This window comes from Capsicum annuum, chromosome 4 (genome assembly GCF_002878395.1).
Source record: "Capsicum annuum cultivar UCD-10X-F1 chromosome 4, UCD10Xv1.1, whole genome shotgun sequence".
NCBI classification, from domain to species: Eukaryota; Viridiplantae; Streptophyta; class Magnoliopsida; order Solanales; family Solanaceae; genus Capsicum; species Capsicum annuum.
Window position 1 is genome coordinate 209,772,476 of NC_061114.1, and position 6,949 is coordinate 209,779,424.

At 35.9% G+C, this 6,949-nt stretch overlaps 1 long non-coding RNA gene across 1 annotated transcript; it reads left to right on the forward strand.

Annotated features, from left to right (window-relative positions):
* Positions 1 to 819: 819 nt before the first annotated feature.
* Positions 820 to 6,715, forward strand: LOC107867482. Its single transcript, XR_001673204.2, has 2 exons — positions 820 to 1,450; positions 5,277 to 6,715. It is a non-coding gene; the product is annotated as an uncharacterized LOC107867482 (long non-coding RNA).
* The last annotated feature ends 234 nt before the right edge of the window (positions 6,716 to 6,949 follow it).

Consider the following 6,949-nt stretch of genomic DNA (forward strand, 5'->3'; position numbering starts at 1 on the left):
ACATTAATCGAGATATCAAAATAGTACTAAAAAGACGATACAACAATAAAATCAAAATTTAAGAAAAACTCCAGCACTAAAAAAATATAAAATTTAATACTAAATCATCTATCATAGATTCAAAATGAAAAAAAGAGGAAAAAGTTAAGGTACTTTTGTCTTCACTTTCTTTTGACTACAATAATACAAACAACATCAAAATTGAAAATTGAAGAAGAAATAATTTTATAGAAGAATAACTCAATTTCAAACAACACACATAATTTGTGTGTTATGAATTGGAATCGTCTTTTCCCTCATAGGAGTCGTCTCCATCGTTATCTTTATGAACGTGGGAAAAAAAAGTAATATAAGGTATTTTAATTGAGGTGCTTAATTTAAGAAAATAATTTGTAGAAAGTTACCTACCTGAAATAGAATAGGACTTTGTAATGTAAATAACTATGTAATATAGGATTTTACAATTTAAATTAATATTTAATATCATAAAAGGGAAAAAGACGATTTTATCTAAAGTGGAGACTTTTAATGAAGGGTAAAAAGGGCAAACGTCAATTATGAGGGCCTTCACACTTTTAATATAATAGAGATAACATAGCCGACATATACATAACATTCTTTGTATATGTTGAGATTTTTGTAATATGTTTAGGGAGTAAGGATTTTTTGTAATATTGGAAACATAGGTTGTTTTTAGCGTAAAATTTGCAGTTCATTGGCCCAAATTCAATCCCAAGTTCCAGCCCAATCCACTACCCACCTAAGTTGACCCGGCCCATTTACCCTAAATAAACCACAATTCAAATCCCCTTCTCTCTCACTTTCATCGTTAAAACCAGACAAACATGACTACTCCTTCCACCTCTCTGTAAACGCCAACTAGGACTCAAACCACCGGATAATTGCAAAATCCGGTGGCCTTCACCTTTCCCCTCATTGCCCTCTCTATCACCCACGTTTTCCATCACTATCACTTCCTTTCTGTCACTTCTTGTTGAGGTAGAACAAAGCCCAAAGCTCTGCCATTTATGAGAAGTGAGGAGGATTCAAGAACCTTAAGATTTAGAGATCATTATCCCTTCAAACCGAAGGGTTCAAGCCTTATAACCTCTAACCGTCATTTTTTCTGTTCACATCAACTTGAAAAGGGTAAATTCAACCCTTTATTTTTTTTATTTGCATCACCATCTTTTGCAAATTTTAGATTTTCAAGAATTCAAATTTTAATTCTTGAGGCTTGAGAGCTATTGCAACGCCTCTCAAGTGCAGCTATAGAAGGAGCCCCTTTGGACTCCTAATTGATGGACAAAGGATCACTAAGAGCCATTAGCAAATTAGCAAATTCGTACTACTGTTTCCTCTTGTTTTTTTTGCTACTTTCTGAAATCGAAGTTCAAATTTGAGTTCGAATCTCCGGCGAGGAAGTCTTAGTTTGCTGCCCCAAAAAAAGGTACGAGTTTTCCTTCGTCGTTCCACTTATACCTTCTTCTGCTTCATCGTATTCTGATTCGGTGTGTTGGATACATGACCCCTTTTTATTGTTGCTTTTATCACCTTTGCGGATAAAATACAATTTTTGATTCTAAAAAGTTGTTTGTGTGTGAATATGATGTTCTATAGATATGTGAATTTGGGTGTTTGTTTTGTTTTAGGACTGCTGGCCCTGTTTATTTTGATTTTTTTACGTGTCGATGCGAGTCTGATATGGTCTCATGAACAACTGTAATAGTAAATCCTTTTCCGTCTTAACTTTGTTTCACTTAGTTTTATCAATTGTTTATCTTGTGGTTAGTCGAGATGATAACTGGCTGGTTTAAAGTGTAAAAATGTGAATCAAAATAAATTTTATAAGTTTGAGATTATGTGTGTATGCAACTTGTAATTTAGCTTGAGTAAATCCTATCCTGCCTTAACTATGTTGTTAATTTCTTATTGTGTAATTAGCCGGGATGTTGTTTGGTTGATTTTGAACATACAAAATGTGAAACGAAAGATTTTCTGATCTTTTGAGGCTGTCTGTTAAAAAAATTTGTGACCTGCGATTTAGTTTGATTAAATTCCATAAAGTCTAAGTGTTATTTTTAGGGTTGTCGGCTGCCTATTATGGGATAATTGTAACGTCATTTGGGATGTTTCTAACATCGTCGTCGTAGTTTTTTGACTTGTTCTGTGGCTAGTTATGTGTTTAGCCTTGAGTTTAGCCCCAAAAGAAAGGAAGTTCTAATCGGCTTAAATCTTTACGTGTGTTTTGCTGTCCATCATGGAATTTTTTTTTGCAAATTTATGCTTAATATTTAAATATTGCATCAGTTGTACATTTGATTAAGATTCCCAACTTCTAGCTTTAGTGTGATAAAAAATGATGTGAGCTTTAAGCATTGAGAAGTGGTTTACTATTTTGTTTGAGTTCGCAACATGAACATGAAAATATCAACTTGAGTCTTAAATATGATTAGATAGGATTGACAGCTCCCTGTTAAGTTGCGTTCTAATTCAGTCATTAGTAGCCTCTCATTAAGCATCGTATCAATCTAAACTGCTTCATATAAGACTATCTAAAAATGGCTTTAATTTTGATTTTCAGAGTTGAGTTTAGTAGGATGTATCTATTAACCTCGAAAAGATTATATATATACTTAACCGTTTAAAAGACAGCATGTGTTAACCACCCCGCTACAATTTAATCAAGTTAGGGAAAAAGCTCGGTACTAGCTCATGTATGTGACTGTTATCTTCCTGTCAAAGGATTGATTTTCTTTTTTGATTGATTTTCTTTTTTTAAGATCCATTTTACTTGTTCAAATGTTTATTTTCTTGAGAAATAAAGTAAACTTGTTTCCTTCTTTAATCTTTTGTGCAAAATTGAAGGCAACTGGAAGGTTTGGCCAACTGTATATTTGAGAAACAAGATGACAGCTTTGACCTCTCTCTAGACTCTTGAACCTCAACCTTTGAAAAAAAATTTAACTGCTACATAAGTGTAATACCCCGAAAATTCTGGCCAATTTAGCACCATGTTTCAAGTTCATGCATAGCACATCATAGTTCTTTGGTAGATTCACGAGTTAGCTGATGTATATTAAGGTATCAAATAACTCTCAGCTATTAGACGAATCAAAATAATCCTTACCGATTGAAATTTTGATAAGAATGTTGGTTTAGTCAACTTTAAATGAGCATATCTTTTGCTCTACTCAGAACTTTCCAGCTCAAGACCCACCAAATGGTAGGAAATTGAATTAGCTTTCCGACGATACCAATTTCGTCCAAATTTGATACTCGGGTGAGAAGTTATGGCACTTTTATTGAAAGCAGTAGCTCAATACGAGCAACACCACGTCACGGTGAATCCAAAAATGGTATTCGTCCTTTTTCAGTGTGCCATCGCGATAAGAACTGCGTCGCGCCGATATGCCATTTCGCAGTTGTCAATTTCCAGTGAGGTATAGCGATTACCATCGCGTCGCGCCAAAAGACTAGTTAGTTGAGAATTGTCCGTTTCCAATGGCGCAACGCGATCGCACCGCGTCGCGCCGCTGGGCAAAATGGGGTTCGTCAGTTTTCTAGTGGGCCAACGCGATTGTACCGCATCGCGTCGGGTGTCAAAATCGTGATTCCAGTGATGAAAATTTTTAATTATTTCAGGGGTATTTGGGTCTTTTTTCATGACCCTAATCAATCCAAAAAATGAAAATCAATGCCCTAAAAGCCTACTTAGTCATTATTTTATTCAATTCCTCTCAAATCAAGAGCATTCTCTCAAAAATTGAAAACCCTAGCCTTCAAAATCCAAGATCGAATCTCAAGAACCCACCACCAATTCTCACGAATTCATCACCCATGGAGCCTAAGTATCCAATTTTAAATACTAAGTTATGATCTTTACACGCTATTATAATTTTAAATTATGATTTCAACCATGAATCTCCATGAATCTTGATTTCATACCATGCTTAAATGAAATTATTGTTGTTATCAAACCCCAGATGTTTTAATGTTGCTATTCACTAAATTAAATCATGATTAAGTGCTTATTGATGTTGAAATCATGCTATTACTCCAAGTTTAAACTATTCCCATGTTTAGCCTAAACTATGCATATCAAGTGTGTGATGAAATTGCCTACAAGAATGGATTTTAAATAAATGTTTCCATGTTATGTCTCTAAAGTGCAGTACTATTTTACTATTATTGCTATCGAGTCCTGGGGGTTAGTTGTTTACCTAGTCTCAGTATCTTCAGAATAGTTTCATAATATGTTATGAGCATTACCAGTTTAGTTAATCCAGGGGCGGACCCACGTGTATTTTTCGGGTGCTCGAGCACCCACTAAACTCGATGACGTAGAAGAGGTATAATTATATAAGAAACAGTGGAAAAATGGTAAAATATATAAAAAAGCACCCAGAGAACAAAAGCATGGCTGGGTGCTCTGGCTTTAGACATAACTTTCATGTCTCCTATCCTGGGATCGAATCCCTGCAGCTGCACCCTTTAATAATTTTTTTTTAAAGCACCCACAGCCTAAAATTGTTGGGTCCGCCACTGAGCCAGTCATTAGAATCAGTTAACCTTAGAACAGTTCAGCATTTCGAGTTAGTTCAGTTGGGAGTAGGATTTAGCACCGAGCGAGTGCAGGGATGACGGCTTCCCCGTCAGATAGGCAAAGTCATTAGTAGCAGTCTCTGTACTCCATAACTATGTAGCCAGCATAGAATATGAGGAGTCACCGGCAACTTAGGCTTGACTACCTCGCAGGAGTCATCCGTCAGTTTAGGTTTGACACCCTTAGTCTTTCGGGACAGTACATCAATATAGTGGATCCACACAGCTAGTGTTAGTACCCATGGCATGGTACTAACACCCTTCCAACTGGGGTTACAGGTTGGACCCCGATTATCTCAGATTGAGGCATGTCGGTTAGATGATACCTCCCACAGTCTCAGTCCAATAATCAGTTCAGAAATTCAGTTTCAGTTGTTTGACCATAGCATATCGATATCAGTGATTCAGTTATCAGATTTCAGTATTTACAGATTATATTCAGAATATGTTATATGCTTGGTCATGCATCCTCAGTACTTACAGATTTCACTTACCATCGGTATCTACAGATTTCATGCACTCTATTCAGTACTTCATGTTATATATATATTCAGACAGTTATTATTCATGTTCATGAAATCATGCATATCAGCCTTCGTCATTTAGGGTACCAGTACATTCAAGTACTGATTGCATACTCTTTTCTTGCGCTATGATGTATCATATCATAGGTTCGGACGCTCAGTTCCCGGATCGCGCATAGCTTTTCCAGACTATCAGCCATAGCAGTGGTGAGTCCTCATATTCTAAGGACATGATTTATTTAGCTCAGATTACTTTATCAGCTTCAGTCATTTCCATTCAGTCGAGTTAGTTCGGTGTTTGTCCCATTAGCTCCTTAGTCGGTCAATAAAGGCTTTTCAGACTATTTCAGACAATTAGTTAGTTTCTTAGATTTCATTTGTCATTGTCACATGTTTTATCAGTATTATCAGTTATGCCTTATAGGTTGTATCAGATTTATGACTTAAAACCTTATGACATTCTGTAGTTAAATTCCGCATATGTTATGTCATTATCAGTTTTACTCGGTGCTCACAGCAGGTACCAGCTCATGGGTTAGCTTGTGGTTCCTCGGGACTGTAAGCACCGTGTGACGCCCAGGGTGTACTCTCGGGGCATTACAGTAAGTCACTTCAAGGATCTTAGACTAAAATTATTTTTGTGCCAATAAATAGTAAGCATTGACTTGGTAACTTTAGGTCTGCATAATTATGTAGTGCTTTTTTTGGTTAAATCATGTAAACAATCCTATGCTACTTTCCTTTTATTCCTTTATTTGGCTTTGCAGATTGTCCTAATCAAGTGAGTCTAGATTTATATAAATAATTGAATATAGAGGGTGTTTTTTCTGAATTTCGAAAGTCCAAAACCGTTGCGATGTTTGGAAAGATGAGCAGTAGATTGGATAAACTATTAGCTTCCCATTAGAGCTATTTCCATTTTTCTTGTGTTGGACTTTTTGAATATGGAGAAATAACTAATTTGTCCCTCCCCTGTTTGATCTCATTAACTGATTGTGGTATAGAAATATGGGTTAAGTTATAATTTGGAAAATGTGCTAGTAGTAACGTTAGTTGAATTACGCCAGTAGTAATATTACTTTGCTTCTGTGGATCATCTAAGTTAAATATGGTATCATACTTGGATTCAAACACTATGTGTATGTCACTGGTTCTAATTTCTTTTTCTCTTCTTTTTTTCACATGTACTTGGGAGCAAAAAATGAGAATATTCCTACAAGTTCAAGGTGCAAGAAGTCTCACTCCGAGACTTACTAATGCCACTAGACTTCAATAACATGCATTGCCTCCCTCGCTCTGTGCCTTTTGCTTCTTCAAACACATCCGAAAGAAATGGCAAAGACAAGCTGAAATATACAAAAATACTACTTTATTCCTTTAGTTGTTAATATGTTGTGTTTGTTTTCATATGTTGCTTGTTTTCTGGTATATTTGTGGATTGACACCTTTTTTTTCTTCGTTTTCTATTTGTGGGGGTTGAACTTTTTGTACATTAACTCAGTAGTATTTTGGTCGAGTGGGAACTTTCACTTGCTCAATCTTTTCTTTTAGGCAATAACTCCTAATTATATCTTCTGCTTCTGCTTCTTCCTCCTCCTCTTCCTCTTCCTCCTCTTCTTCTTCTTCTTCTTTTATTCATTTCAAATAGGTTTGTATTTTAATATGACTCCTCCTCCTCCTCTTCCTCCTCCTCCTCCTCTTCCTCTTCTTCTTCTTTTATTCATTTCAAATAGGTTTGTATTTTAATATGACTCCTCCTCCTCCTCTTCTTCTTCTTCCTCTTCTTCCTCTTCCTCCTCTTCTTCTTCCTCTTCCTCTTC